The sequence below is a fragment of the Leptinotarsa decemlineata genome, unplaced genomic scaffold (assembly GCF_025532065.1).
Source record: "Leptinotarsa decemlineata unplaced genomic scaffold, Ldec_3_MD MMD2_P_RNA_scaffold_5, whole genome shotgun sequence".
NCBI lineage: Eukaryota > Metazoa > Arthropoda > Insecta > Coleoptera > Chrysomelidae > Leptinotarsa > Leptinotarsa decemlineata.
The window spans coordinates 13,155,808-13,172,089 of record NW_027412532.1 but is presented as its reverse complement, the minus strand read 5'-3'; the positions used below and the strand labels follow the sequence as shown (position 1 = coordinate 13,172,089).

Here is a 16,282-nt window from a genome sequence, read left to right as displayed (position 1 = left end):
AAATTCTACTCAGGTCGACGTGATATACACAGATTTCCAAAAAGCGTTCGACAAAGTAAATCATGATGTATTGTTGAATAAACTTTCTCTATGTGGAGCTACTAAAGGAACTATGAAATTTTTAGCATCATATTTGAATGAGAGAACGTTCAGAGTGAAATTTGGTACCAACTATTCCGATGAGTACCATTCAAAATCAGGAGTGCCCCAAGGATCAAGTCTGGGGCCTCTATTGTTTCTCATTTTCATCAATGATATATCAGCGGAAATTAAATATTCAAATTGTTTACACTTTGCGGATGACCTTAAATTTTATAGAAAATTAGATTGTGTTCAAGATTGTAGTATGCTGCAAAAGGATATTGAAAATGTTTACCAATGGAGTGTGAAAAATAAGTTACCATTTAATACGTCGAAATGTATTGTAATGACTTGCACAAGAAAGAAAGATAAAATAGAGTATGTATATAAAATGGAAAATATCACGTTGGCACGAGTAAGTAATGTTAAAGATTTGGGGTGCGATATGACTCAACCCTGTCATTCAAAAAACACATTGAAATAGTAGTCTCTCAGGGTTTACGGAGTTTGGGTTTTGTTTTGAGGCAAAGTAAACATTTTAGAAATTACCAAACATTCATTAGGATATATAACGCTCTGGTGAGACACAAACTCGAATATTGTGCAGCCGTTTGGCACCCGTATCATTTTATATATAAAAATAATTTGGAAAAAATTCAAAATAGATTACTGCGGCATTTATACTCTAAGAAATATGGAGTCTACCCAGATTATATTACTGTGAGAACTAATGATCTCAGGAAAGAATTTGAAATCTCGAGTTTAGAGAATAGAAGGTTATACATAATAATCGCAATATGTTACAGAATTTATAATACTTATCTCAACTGTCCCAAGTTACGTAGTTTGATGAACCGAAGAAACCCTATCAAAATTATAAGATCAACGCCTTTTTTCGAAATACCATTAGTCACCACGACTCAAGGTACCCCAATCGTAACGATGCTTAAAGTCACAAATAATACTCTATTAATGTCCGAACTCAGCTTTGTCCAACTCACTAGAGAATTTTTTAATGGTTTGAAAAATTATATATTAAGTGTCACATAATAGCTTCTCTGTCATATTTTTGGATTAGTTACTTTTTTATTTTTTTTCTTATTACATATGCATAGCTTTAGTTTCTTTTATTGTATACTGGCTATGAATTTACGATTCATATATAACGATTTTCTCATGTGATTAGGTTACACCTGTATGAGAATAAATAAATAAATAAATAATTGGTGAAAGCGGCGATTCTATTGGCAGTGAAATTAACCACGAACCATTGTCAACTACCGTCAAATAAAATATATATATATATATATATATATATATATATATATATATATATATGTTTCACTCATGTTTCAGTAACACAAAATCGATGAATTCAGTATTTCATTGGGAAGTTTCGCTCCGTCTACTGAATACTTCAACAGCATCGTGAAATATGCAACAATGTCACCTGAGAATTTATCACATTCCCATCTGAGAAAAAAGTGGAATCGATTTTTAACTCTTGATTGTAGATGTTCTGAATATTGAAAATGTATTCGATATGGGTATGTGGACAATCCTTCGATGAGCTGATTATAGAGTAGAAGAGAATTAACCGTTCTGGATAATTAGAACCCATTACAAACAATTATAGTTCATTCCTATCGAGTGCTTCTGAGGATATTAGAGAAACTGAAATTCAAATATCTGAACGTTCTGAACGTAAGATTAATGGTTTCGTTCGACGAGAATTGAGAAAGACATTAGAGAGGTATTATATAAGCGGCTGGAACCGAGCAGGAGGTCCAAGATTTCTCCATCCGCCGAATAGTATTTGATACAGAGATTGAGTAATCATTGCAGAGAACGATCGATCTTGACATTGGCAAACGAAAGCAATTTGTTGCGGTTTAGACGGGGAGAAATTATTTCAGTAACGATTTCAACCAATAAGATTTGATAAATGAATTTGTGAAACGATTTCGTGAAATATTTCCATCCAGAAATAATACAAAATGTTATGTTCTAATCATTCAGATAATTGTTCCATTATTGCTGGAGAGTTACCTTTAGTTGTTCTTAATGGATATTTCTGAGAAAGGAGCTTTTCACGAGTATAAAATCTACGTACAATCAATATTCCGCAAAAGTTTGAAATTATGTTTCAACAAAAATTATAGAGCTATGAATAAGAAACAGTTTTTATTGTTCATGTTATTTCAGAGTACCCTGTATCTAATATTGAACTACATAGGTTCAGGAAAAATCGCTCGATAGAAACTGCAACGTTCAACTCTGTACAAGAAGTATGATATAATGGAAAAGTTATATCAGATAAGCTATTTAAGATTGGTATTCGGAAAACATAAATCAGCTTATAATGTCTTTCCTAGCAAATAGATATTTCTAGGTAAAACAGAATGACATAATGTCCGATAAATTCCTTGTAACAAATGGGACACCTCAAGGCAGTGTACTCGGTCCACTAATTTTTCTGTTATATGTGAATGATCTACCACATAATATAAGTAATGGTGCTATATACCTTTACGCAGATGACACTTCCATTATTCTTTCAAGTAAAACAACGGAAGAAATGCATAACCTTGTGTACTCAGTCCTACACGAATTTGATAACTGGTGTTACAGGAATAGACTTATAGTTAATCTGAGAAAAAAAGTCTGCATGGAATTTGCAAATTCATCTCGAAGGCTACATGATTTCAAATTCATTTTCAGGAATGAATCCTTGGCATTAACAAGTTCAACAAAATTCTTAGGAACAATAATGGAGTCACATTTCAATTGGCACGAACATATAGAATTCATATATAAGAAATTTAATCAATTCTATTATCTCATTAAATCCCTTATCAATAAATTTGATACTAAAGAACTGATATCAGTTTCAGTTTCAGTCCATTATTTACATCAATATTGCTGTCTGGGGTTTAACAACTGAGGTGGACAGAATTTTCTCCAAGAAATCTCCTAACCGGATATAATAATATCAGAACAGACAATTCCGCTTTCTGCTTCGAAAATTTTGTTGGGGGTCAAAATGAACACCAATGTCTTGGCACAATCATGTCACTGGAACTGCAAAGGCTGCTTCTCAAAAGCTGGGAACACTATTCCGAATCAGAAAACTATATACACCCCAGCAACTTTTGATACTTTATAAAGCTCAGATCAGACTTTCTTTGGAGTATTGTTTTCATATATATCTCATATATCCGCCTGATTGGAGACAAAAACATCACGTGCAACCTTGATAGCCTGGAACATCGAAGAAAGGTTGGAGATTTGCCTCTCTTACATAGATACTTTCACGGGAGGTGTTCAAGTGACTTGCACATTTGATTCCACCAAGAGCGGTACATATGGTAGAACAAGTCATCAGTGATATTCTCGCTGAATGAATTGAACTTCGCCTTTTATTTCCAATATTTCATTTATAGACAAAAATTATGAGAAATATGTACTTTTTTTTTAAATAATAAAGACCATTATTATTATTATTATATCAACTCAGTACACTGATCAAGTTTACGCTCATCCGACTCTTTAATAGAAAAAACATTGTCGTATTGATTTCTCATGAAGATTCGCATTGCGAAGTTGTATATATCTAATAATAATATGATATGAAGAGATATGACATATAACGTATGAAATAATTGGTTATGTAAGTCAGTGACCTGTGTGTAGTTATAACATTTTTATATATTTTTCATGGTATTATTATTCACATACTCAAAATTTGTATAACATTTTGTATTTTGTTCCCGCGACGTTAAAGTGATAAAGGTGATTCAGGTCATGTTACCTCAATAGAACTCGGAAATTTCGGTCTTATAACTCCAAAATGAGCACATGCATGGTATTGCCCATGACATCACAATTTATAAGTATATCAAATTTGCACTTATCACCCTTATGAAACTGAAGAAACTGAAAGAAACATCGATTGAAATACTCTCCCCATAATTTTCAAAATCGAAATCAGACTTATACAGAGGACAATATTCACCCTGTACGTTTTTGTTGCACCACTCATTATACTGATTACTTGCGCTATATTAGCACTCCTTGCTGAAATAATATTTCTCCAACAAGAGCAAAAACAAATAAAATGGTAACTATCTAAGCTCCTCTCTAGAAATGAAATGAAATTAGCTGTAACTGCCAGTGTTGGTCTTTCAAAGCATATGTGCACACTTATATACAGGGCTTTTCATGATGAGCGTTAATTAGCCGTTTCTGGCAAACTATTCAACGGATCAACCTGAAAATTCCACAGTATGCATAAGTCAATATGACCTACACGCCTAAAATATTTCAGACGAAGCGGCGTTGTCGCTTCTACTATAAAGTAGCGGCTTCTTTGATTTTTCAAATGGAACACCCCATATGTAATATCATATTATGATTCATTATCACTTTGTCAACAAATTCATATACTATTTCCCTATACCTATCTATTACCGTTTAGAAGATATAAATTAATTTCGATATTTTTTTAGCAAACATAAACTTTTATAAATGCTGATAATCTTGAACTGTCTTGCACTAAACCGATCAAATTTGAAATGGAGTGGAGTGATACTATGAGGATTTTCACTCCGAGTCATATTTTCATTTGCCTCATACAAGGTCTTCAAAAAATGCAGATACTTTGATCTCATGAAAAAATGAGTTGAACTCAATTTTTTCAAATGGAACACCCTGTATATTTCATTTCATTTTTGAGCTCTACATCCAATTTTAGATTAACTTTGTTCAGATAATACTATTTCTATTTTGAACCGTTTTCGAGATAAACTGTTTCAAACGGAAATTGACATGGTTTCCTTGTTCATCACTCATTTTTGTAAAACAGATTTCGTTTGATGTTTCTCAATTATTCACAGATAATACAATGAAAAGATAATTATTGAAATACTCCTCAACCATCGAATGAACCTTCTCTTCAAACAATAGTTTTATTAACGCTGAAACACGAACTGAAAATAATAAACACATAAATTAATGAGTTAATTTAATCGTCAGTGTATTTCAGAATATGTTCAAACACATCTCCACCTCTACTTAAACAAACATGTATTCTCTTCAAAAGTTGTCATGTGTAGCGCTTCTGATCAAGTCTGGAGTCAAACTATTGAAAGCAGTTGTAACTCTCGATTTCATATCTTCCATTGTTGTTATTGGAGTAGAGTAAACCATATTTTTAATGAAACCCCACACTAAATAATCTAATGGATTGCCATCTGGTGTTCTAGGAGGTCAACAAAAAAGTCCATTATTACCAATCCATCTGTCTTCGAAGATTTCGGTTAAATCTTCGCTGACTGAATGAGAATTATGGGGTGGAGCACCATCCATTTGGTACCATACACGTTCTCTTCCTGGTGTATTATTTAAAATCATTTGAATTCCATTCATCAGTAAATCTTCATATTTTGATGCATTCAAATTATCATCATAAAACTCGATATAAAAAATTGACCCATTCTTTATGGCACAAAATACTTGAATTGCCATCTTTCTTGAAAACCCCTTTGGCGGACAACATGGGAATTTTCTGGCGCCCAATAATGACTGTTGTGTCTATTGAAAACTCCATTTTTTGTGAACTTGGCCTCATCTGTCCATATGATAATTTCAAGGAAATGTTCATCCTCTTGAGTCTTGACAAGTAATTATTCAAAGAATTCCACTCTACGAGGTAAATCAGTCTCTTTCAAATGTTGGACATAGTAGAACTTATAGGGATGCCATTTATGCCTATCTCCCTTTCAGCCTCGTGCAGAGAAGCATTTGGAAATGCATGAAAGTATCCCAAAACTGTTATACTATTGTCATCATCATCCACTCTTACGAATGATTTTTGGACGGAAGGTTCCATTCAACCTACAGTTTTTTAGTAGTCGATTTATCACATTATTATTCGGCTTCGGAAGTTGTGGACATCTTTCATGAAATACTCGGCATGTTATACTTGCAATTTTATTGCACTCACCATAAATTATTAATAAATTCAAGAAATATTCATTACTGTGACCTAATCTTGACATTATTCTATTATAATTGGTAGCTATCACAATCAGTCAAAACCACCAATGGAAGTCTTACGTTGAATAATTGGTTTATTAATTTTTCCAAATACCTCAATATTTACAAATTGTAACTTTTTCTAAGGTAGGTACATACCAATTTCAAATTGACTGATCTGAGACAGTTGAAAAACTGGATCAAAAAGAAATATTACTAAGTATAAAAAAAATGTTGAATATCCAAAATAAGTGATGAATTCAAAAAAACGAGCAAGAAAACCACGTCAGTTTCCGTTTGAAACAGTTTATCTCGAAAACGGTTCAAAATAGAAATAGTATTATCTGAACAAAGTTAATCTAAAATTGGATGTAGAGCTCAAAAATGTTGAAATATACAGGGTGTTACATTTGAAAAAATTGAGTTCCACTCATTTTTTCATGAGATCAAAGTATCTGCATTTTTTGGAGACCCTGTATGAGGCAAATGAAAACATGACTCGAAGTGAAGATCCTCATAGTATCACTCCACTCCATTTCAAATTTGATCGTTTTAGTGCAAGAGAGTTCAAGATTATCAGCATTTATAAAAGTTCATGTTTGCTAAAAAAAATTTCGAAATTAATTTATATCTTCTAAACGGTAATAGATAGGTATAGAGAAATTATATGAATTTGTTGACAAAGTGATAATGAATCATAATATGATATTATATACGGGGTGTTTCATTTGAAAAATCAAAGAAGATGCCACTTTATAGTAGAAGCGACAACGCCGCTTCGACTTTATGTTGATGATAGACACTACTTTGCACTGACGAGTGGCCAAACAGCGCGAAACCGCTCTGCAAGTGTGTTCTAATGATTGAAAATCTATTGCGGCAGTTGTATCGCCAACATCAGCATATGCAAGAATAACTTCAGTGAAGAATCCAGCACTGACACCTGTCGGATATAATCCAACGCCCTTCGTGGTATTAGCCAGGGAAGTAGTTGTTTTCTGATAGGTGTCAGTCCATTAACCTACAATGTAGGAAGTTGAGACTGGCCTGAACAAATTGTTCTTTTAAATGATTTGAATAATGTTGAATGTGTGTGGAATTACTACTTCGCATGCTATAATATTCAATAGATTGAGGAATGATTTTTTGATGATGTTTTGCGCCAAGGTAATTGAAATATACTAGTAATCTTGGTGATGAAACTAACTATGTGATTAATAGAGATGCTATACTGCATTTACCGGTTTTTTTCTTAATGGCAAAAAACTCTGCCTTCCAAATTCGAATAGATCTTCATTGTCTAAAATGTAATACAATTTGTCGACAAAGGGTGTCAGTTTATAACTACATGAAATGTTCATATATAAAATGTAGTGTTTTAAAGAGTATATAGTATTCACAAAATTACAGTGAAGATTGAAAATAACAGACAAAAAAAACAATAAGAAAATATCAAAGGTAAGAAAAATTGTACAAATATGTTATCAATAAAACAACACAATTTTAAAATGACTTGACATAAATCGTGAAATACATCCAATATACAATACTGAAAGACTAGAATTTGTATGCAAAATACTCTTCCAAACTGTAGAAGCACTTTCCCCAAACAATGTTCTTTACTCATTTTCTAAATTTTTCATTTAGATTCTGGTAGATTATATATTTGTCTACTTATTTATATTTAAGACTGCCTGGTAAAAGATAATGTGGCAGTGGAAGGGCAAGTATTTTATCGTTATAGGCGTACCCTTTCTGTATGGCTTTCAAACTTTTCTTTATGTTTGTGAAGTAAGCAGACAGTCTCTAGAATGAATATTTGAAAAATTTTCAATACTTTATTTCTGCAGAAAAGTGGCCTACACGAGTCACACATCTTCACTTTGGATATTATTCTCAAAGCTCTTTTCTGGATAACGGATACACTCTGCATAAAATCTGGCTGCCTGAGCCCCAGAAATAAATTCCAAACCGAATACGACTCTCCATAAGTGAATAGTATGCATTTATTGCTGCTGAAAATATGAGTTCACGAGATATGGCAAAGCAACCAGAAGATAATTTCTTTTTTAAAGCAGTATTTGCGTATCAAATTTTAAATTACTGTCAATTAATATACTAAGAAATTTAGTTGCAGGCTTACTTTCAATCATGTGTTCACCTAGTATTACTTGTTCTAAGTCACACTTGAATGTTATGAGATTTGTTTTAGAAACATTTAGCAATAGCATATTCGATTTACACCATTTTTTATTTTTTCTAAATCTGACTGGACAGATCAAATCAAAGTATCAGGATCTTTATTACACCAAAGTGTAATCCGCAAACAAGGTACATGCTCCAGATATATCAAGTTTTGCCATATCGTTAATATATAGCAAAAATAAAATTGAGTCTAGGACTGACCCCTGAGAAACTCCGGGTATAATTTTTCCACCATGAGAAGTGTTATTGCTCATTGTTATTTTTTGACTTCTAGTAGTAATATAAGATCTGAACCATTCTAAGGGTGTTCCCCGGACTCCATAATGGAAGAGTTTTTGCAGCAGGATTATTACACTAAAGATGCTGTATAAAATCATGACGAAATGACTATTACCTTCTATTGACTATTACCTTCTATTGTGAGTTTACTTTGGTATAGTCAAATGTAGTCACTAGCCTAGTTTTATCTTAACAGATCAAGTTGAGTTCTCTTGATTTTTTATCTAAATCTCTTGTCTTTATCTTTCTTGTATATCTATATCTTTCTCTTCGATATCTATTGTACTTGTCTTTTCTTTATTAAGGGTAATTTTGGGTCACTTATTTTTTAGGATATGGGACGGCAGCTCCCTGAATGCTGGACGATCTTGTGGTGGGTTCCTCTTGGCGAGTCGGTTCGGTTGCTGGAGTTTTGTTAGCGACACCGGTTCGATGGGTTGAGTCCACTCCACAATGATCAGGGGTGAATGAGTTAGATAGCAAACTTGGAGGTGGTTTCTATCTGGGTTTTTAACCTCCCATTCATGTGTATTGAATGTTGTGTCTGCTAGGGTACCAAAACTTAAGGCAGTTTGGTATCATGCATTTCAGTGCCTACCCCAAATTTTTTGTCTGTAGGAGCCCTGGTGTGATGGGCGCGAGCATAGTTCAGTCCGGCAGCTTGACTTGTTGAGCAGAGTCCTTGGAAGGGTGAACTTGGGGGGTGTCGTGTAAGCTAGCGTGGAGGTCAAGGCCGGTCAACGTGTGAAGCTCGCCTAAGAGCGGTCATGCGGCACTACTGGGGGATCCTGAGCTCCTTGGATTCGTCGAGACTGAGGACTTGTTCGCGGTATCAAACTCAGGAGGATCTCTAAATGTTTGTGTAGGGGTTTAGTAGTTAAGTCAATTTCAGCCTGGTAGAGCTATATCTCACCCCAATTGAAGTGGACAATTGGCTATCTCTGTCTTTTGCCTACATCTATCTTAACTTCCTTTCCTTTTTTTGTTTCCACGTGGGAGTTTTTTTTGTGGGGTTTCTGTAACTGCTGTGATGGGTTGGAATGGTGATTCAACATTGAACTCAGGGACGAGTAGTATCGGATGTTTCGATGGCGCAGCATTTTCATCTGGCAGCGAAAAGATCATCTGATCTGAGTTCAGTGGTGGAGAAGCCACTCTTGGCTTCGCTTCAGAGGCAGGAAGCCAACAACAATTCCCAGACACCAGTTTAACACAGTGTTGTTGACTGTTTTATCTCTGTATTGAAATTTTATCTTATGGTACTATAATTAACATCATTCTTTCGCCACTATGAGTTCACTCGTTTCCTACTTCCTGGCTTACCACTCGTATCATCCTTGCTTCCTTACCTTATTTATAAAATTTTGAAAAACTCCTAGAGTTTTCAAAATTTTTTACCGGGAAGGGGTGGTGTGTAACGAAAATTTCGTTCCATTTCTAATATTTAATATTTTGCATCGAAGTAATGCCGGGACAGTAGTCACTCCCTCTTTCAATTTCGAGTGAAGACCGCTTGCGCGGATAAAGATCGGAGAAATCGACGGATATCGAGGAATTTGGCTTCCGAAGAGAGAAGGGTAGCGACCGTGAACGTTAACAGGTGTGCGGAAAAAGTGGGTAGAAGGCATTTTTCTGGTAAAAGACCTAATTATCTTATTTATCTTTTATTAATTTGTGCATACAGTAGATTGAATTGAACTGAACTTTTAGATAACTCGTTGAGTAAATTATTTTGATTTACAGTTTCCAATTTTCGGTTTTTTTTTTTTCCGAGACCACGAGGATTGAGGTTAAAATCCAAATTTCCGTTTATTTAAGGAATCATTGCAAGGAATCAAATTTCAGGGCTGATTACTTTTTAGGAAGATTCCATTGGAGAATATCGATAAGATATTTTTGGTTATTCACTGAAATTTGGTAACTTTCAAGGTTCAACTTTTCAAATCTATCGAAACCGTGTCTACTCAGAATACCTTTTTCAGATAATAATATCATTGTTCCGGGGACTGATCCTTAGTAGGAGGTCTGACTGGCGACTGGAGGACAATTGCGGTGCTGACTGCTGGTACAGCCGGACAAGGAGCCAACAGGGGAATTCTTCAGGTGAGCATTTATTTTCTCTTTATTTGTTCATTGTTAATGATATCTCTGTGAGAAATAAATGCGAACCTGAGAGAGTTGTTCTTTGTTTTTCCGAGCTGTGCAGTAGTTAGCATTGGAATTTCCTCTCTCGGAAATTCAATCTCTGGTCTGTACAACTCATTGCTCAGGTCTACCAGGTAGTATCTTTGGCCTTTACCATTTGTATCTGCCACCCCTGTCAGCGTTGAAGGTAGCTCTTTCTGAATCCAAAGTTATCTGACAAAATTTTATTTAGGAATTGTCACCCATAATTTGTCTTCCTTTGGATTCAGAATTATTTGAATCGCTTATCTTATTATCTTATCGCTTTTTCATTATTTCTTACTCTTGAATTTGCATTACATATCCTTACGATATCCTCACAAATTATCAAAGATATTTTTTTTATTATATTTAGATTCATTTAGATTTTCAATAAAGTTCATAAGGAATTCATTTAATTATCAATTTCATTGCCTACCACTTGTAGTGGAAGTTAATATTCTCCATTTTCTTAGGAGAATCCTAGCTGGTCTAGTTTAATTTTTTAATTAATTTTATTATTAACCTTTACTTGGTTTTGGAAGTAAAATTTTGTTTAATAAAATTCAGAATATACCCTAAGGTTCTAAGGATATCCTTCGTTCCCTGAACTATTGTTTTTTTTCTCAATTCTGATTCATTCCATTTGTTTCGCATAACCTTGAGGAAGCCAAATACTGGGTAGAGGATTGGTGTTACCAGGAGGTCCCCTTGCTGATAATTTATAATCGAAGAGGCTCAGTTAACCAGAACCAACCATTGTCCTGCTATATAGAGACCATTGAGTCGTCCTCGTCGTCAAGGTACTGTTAGCCCAGTCGATTCCAGCCCAACAGCACTTCGCTGGGACCAGCATCGTCAAACCACCCACCCAGGTATTATCCAACCAGGGCCATCTTTGAATCAGATTGACAACTTGTAAATATTCTGAATTTAAATAGCCTTCAGCTTTACAAATTTTTGGTTGTGAATAGCCTTCAGCTTATTGTTGTTTTTTTTTATTAGTAATTAAAGTTGTTAATTGTTCCTGTTGGTTTATTCTGCCTTCTCCGCCAAGATAGAGAATTTCTTTGGTAGTAATTATCTTTATTTAATTTTCATTTGCTACCTGGCGCCCATTTATCGAGCCGGTCAAGTCAACTTTGTTATATTGGTAGTAGTCAGTTTCAATTTGCCTTCGACTATTACCAATCATTGTTGAAACTTACTCACACCCTCCCCGTAACAATCTGAGCAGCCTATAAGCACATAAGTGATAACCTCCATATTTTTAACTTTGAGTTTTCACCTTTGAACGTTTAAAATTAGGTGGGTTGCAAGAAAAGGGAATTGAAACTTTCTATGTTTTTTACCTCTTTTATTATTTGTAATTGAACTCATAGGACGACACTGCAGTAACGTTAGTTACAAATAAAAGTGGTGAAAAACATAGAAAGTTTCAATTCTCTTTTCTTCATCACGATTTCCTACCGTAGTAACGGCTACATCCATCAATTTATTCAACAATATTATTATCCATTGTACATGTGGTGAAACAACAAAAAGTTTGTTATATTGGCGCCTTCGCCAGATGTTATAATCGATGTTCAGGTGTTTCCGCCAAATATTAAAATATTAATTCAGTGTTACTGTTGAATAAACGGGCTCGCACATAAGACATATATTTGAAATACATCACGGCAGCACTCCACATATGATCCGACTATGATATGATACTATCTATTTCTATATCAACCAACAGCAAACTGAAAGAGGAACAGAAAGTGATTTTTCTCGAGAATGTTCTCAAAATGGTTGTGGATCTTGTTTTGAATATATTATTTCTAAACTTTTGTCATAACTTCATATTTTCCAGTCCACCACATATCAGTCAAAATTAGTCCCCTCAATACAATTCAAACTGAAGGTTTCAGAATAGAGAATATTGTTGAAAAGTTTCTGTTAGGCATGTTCTCGTAAAATCGATTGCAGATATTGCAACCTAATATTTTTTTTTATTTTCATTCATTCGTGTGAAGACTAACAAAAAATTTTTGTATTACTTCACAATCTTTTATATTTCGGAAAATGGATACGAAATTGTTAGCGAGATTAATTTTTGAACTCAATTTTTCTCAATTATTTGAAAACCACTTAGCTAAAGCTTTCCCAAAAAGGGCAATAAAAATCTTCCAAATAACTATAGACCATTCGGTTTGCTATCAGTGATATCACAAATCAGCCGCAAATCACCATATCCTTGAATATTTGGAAGGCTTCAACATCTTGAGCGATCACCAATATGGCTTTCGGAAAAAAAGATCAACAGGCGACCTTCTATCGTATGTCATCCATATTTGGAATGACGCAATCGAAAAACATGGAGAGTCAATAGTTGTTGAGCCGGATATTTCTGAGGCCTTTGACCATGTGCAGCATGAGGGTTTGATGGCCAAACTTCGATACTGTGGCTTATCGAATCATTTTTGTGTGTGGCTCTCTAGCTTCCTGAAAAAAAGGTTCCGTGCAAGTGACCGTCGAAAGATATCTCTCGAATACTTGTCGTGTTTCCCAGAGATCCATATTGTCTCCAACCCTCTTTCTATTGTATATCAACGACTTATTCTAAATAATTAGGTATCCAATATATTGCTTTGCTGACGACAGCACACTTTTTTCGTCATTCCATTTGGATCCCAGGACATCTGGGGCGGTTGCACATTTTCCCCGGCGGGAGGCTGCATATCTCAATGAGGATATAAAAGTGCCCAATGTCGAATTGGGGTGAAGCTAACCAGTTCCAATTCAATGCCACAAAAAATCAGGCATCGGTTTTCCCAAAAAGATAAATGTCCGAACCGGATATAATGAGGTCAGGTCAGACATTTCCACCTTCAGCTTCGACAAGTTTCTTGGAGGTTGAAATGGAGACCAATATGTCTTGGTACAATCATGTCGATGGAATTGCAAAATCCGCTTCTCAAAAACTTGGAACCCTGTTCCGAACCAGAAAACTGTACATACATCAGTTACTTTCAATGCTTCATAAAGCTCAGATCAGACTTCTTTTGGAGTATGTGAATCGCTACTTTTGCACAGGCACCGCTCTGAGAGCGCTTTAAGGATGTTTCTGTAGTGCTTGTGTTTTGTCCTTGAAAAATATTATGAATCAAAAAACTAATCTGATTGAAACAACAATTTTTTTCCGAAAATAATTTAATTAAATAGGAATCTGAGACGAAAGATGGAGGATTGTGCTGAATATATCAATGATAGCATATATAATTCACCCTCTGCAATGTAATATGTAGACGAACGACTAACCAAGTCTGAAAAATACGCAAAAACCTTCGACTTTGACCCTTCCTTTCCCCACTTGAGCCATTTCCGGATTCAACTATTCGCTAATCAAAAGAATATACTTTGAGTAGTATTTTTGTTCTTCGAATTTTTGTCTACAACGCACGTTTGTGACTAAACCCGAAATGTCTTAAATAACAACTTGTACACAAGTAGTATCTTCTTTCACATTCTTTCTGTTTTTCGGAAGCAGAAGCATACTCTCATTGATTCTGCAGATACATTTATAGATATAGGAAATGACCCATACGAATATACTTTAAAAAATTACTGTGAAAACTTTTCCATGCTATTTTTATTGAAATATTCATCCAATAGATATTTTTCTAGTTTGTGGAGGATAAGGAATACAAAAACTGATTTCATCCTCTACAAGAAAACATTTTTTTGTAATCTTGAAGAACCTACATTATTATTCGTCTAAGTACTTACCATTCCAGATAAAAATAAGACGGACAATTTTCTTGATGACTTGATTTCACTTTCTCTGAAGTCTTGAGTCAATGTCAATCAACTACGTTTCATACGATGTCACGTATTCCGCGGAAAATTTGAGAACTTCCCTCAACCGACCAGAAAGTTTTTGACGACCTGGAAACGAAAGACTTATAAAAACATTTGCTTTCAAACTGAATGTTTGCGTGTAGCCGAGAACAAGAAAAAGAGCTTACAATTTCTACTTGAATGTTTTGAAATATAATGGAAGAATGCCAAGCGAAATAGGCGTGTTAAAATTTTCTCTATGCGATTGTGTTCAACTCATGTGCATACGTATATCTGAGAAATCGTCAACGTCAGTGTGGATGAGTGGTTTAATTTATTGTTGGTGGTTCGAATTTGAGTTTGAAAACATGCACATTTATTTGAGGAAATTTTTAGTTCGAGTGGTATTCAAAATGATTATTGACTGAAATATTTCCAGCTGAAATGATCGACTTGAGAACAAAATATTAGATCTCGAATGAAATCAATTTTATTACCCGATTAACAAGAACATTCGTTTCAGAGTACAATTGTCAAAGACACAATATTAGAATATATGAACAAAGTACGTGAATGGCTAAACTCGAATTTTTCAACAAAAGGATCTCATTGTTGAAATCTATCGTACCTTGACATGAGACCGCAGAGCCGGAACCAAATCACCCGACTTACTTGACGCGTCTAGATGTATTTTTTTTATTGAAAGTGTTTTATCATACTAATGTGTCTCCATTGATATATTGTGAGGTTATGTTGATCGGTGGAGTATATAAAATTAAATCTGTCAATTTATATAGAAACATTTATGCAAGGTTCAATATTTACATTGTCACAATCCTCTTTGAATATTTGGTTTCACTGATTCAATTTGTTTTTTTTTTGTTGTTTGTTGAATATTCAAGTGACCCAACAAATACCAAAAACTCTGTGATGTAGATTTTTGTTTTAGGATAAGAAAGGTTTGTTTTCTAAATTATATCATAATATTTGAGTGGTGGAGCACCCTCGGGTGAACTCCAGTATGAGAAATACCAGAATACCATGTATCATTTTATTTTTCATTAGAAATATGTTGATAAAAATATGTTCAAAATATGTTTTTTCCGTTAACAGCTATCACACCCCTACGAACGACAACGCTCGGAAGTCTCAACTTGTGCGAGCTAAGGACTAACGAGGTATTACCTTTTAACGTGTAATTCCTTACATTGACATTATTATTATTATTATTATCAAAACACTAACAGTGATTGAAATTATGTCAATTATGCGTAAATAGGCCTTAAGAGTCACGTATGATTCAAGATGTCAATTTCACGGCTGCCAGTTTCATCGCTGTTGGAAGCGTTTTATCGCTGTAACTCCCTGTTCTGGGATGCCCTAATTTTTTCATCAATTCAACGATTTGGACAAAATAATCCTAGGTCAACACTGCTTCACAACTTGAATAATTTTTGCTTATTATTACAGGGTAATTTTTGTAACAGTGAAACGATTTAAAAGAGCAACCACCTTGAAATTTTCTGATAGAATGAACTTTTGAAATGATTTTTGTATTTCCATTCAACAATGTGTTTTTGAATACCTGATTTTTTTTAAGATATTCCATTTTTGATATCATCAAGTGATCAATATTCCTGAAGCTCAATTCCAACACCAAACGGTTATTTTTAACAACTCAACACATGTTTCAATC

General features: G+C 34.4%; 1 protein-coding gene and 1 long non-coding RNA gene across 3 annotated transcripts in view; one reads left to right on the top strand and one right to left on the bottom strand.

Moving 5' to 3' along the window:
• The window catches only part of LOC111513790 (GTPase-activating Rap/Ran-GAP domain-like protein 3), a 574,796-nt gene that overhangs the window by 473,510 nt on the left and 85,004 nt on the right, over positions 1 to 16,282 (bottom strand). For both annotated transcript variants that reach the window (XM_074169581.1, XM_074169582.1), the window contains exon 2: positions 14,536 to 14,694. The gene's annotated coding sequence lies outside the window, so the exon portion shown is untranslated. The remainder of the gene's footprint in view (positions 1 to 14,535; positions 14,695 to 16,282) is intronic.
• Positions 6,860 to 11,790, top strand: LOC141479971 (uncharacterized). Its single transcript, XR_012464089.1, has 2 exons — positions 6,860 to 10,236; positions 10,584 to 11,790. It is a non-coding gene; the product is annotated as an uncharacterized lncRNA (long non-coding RNA).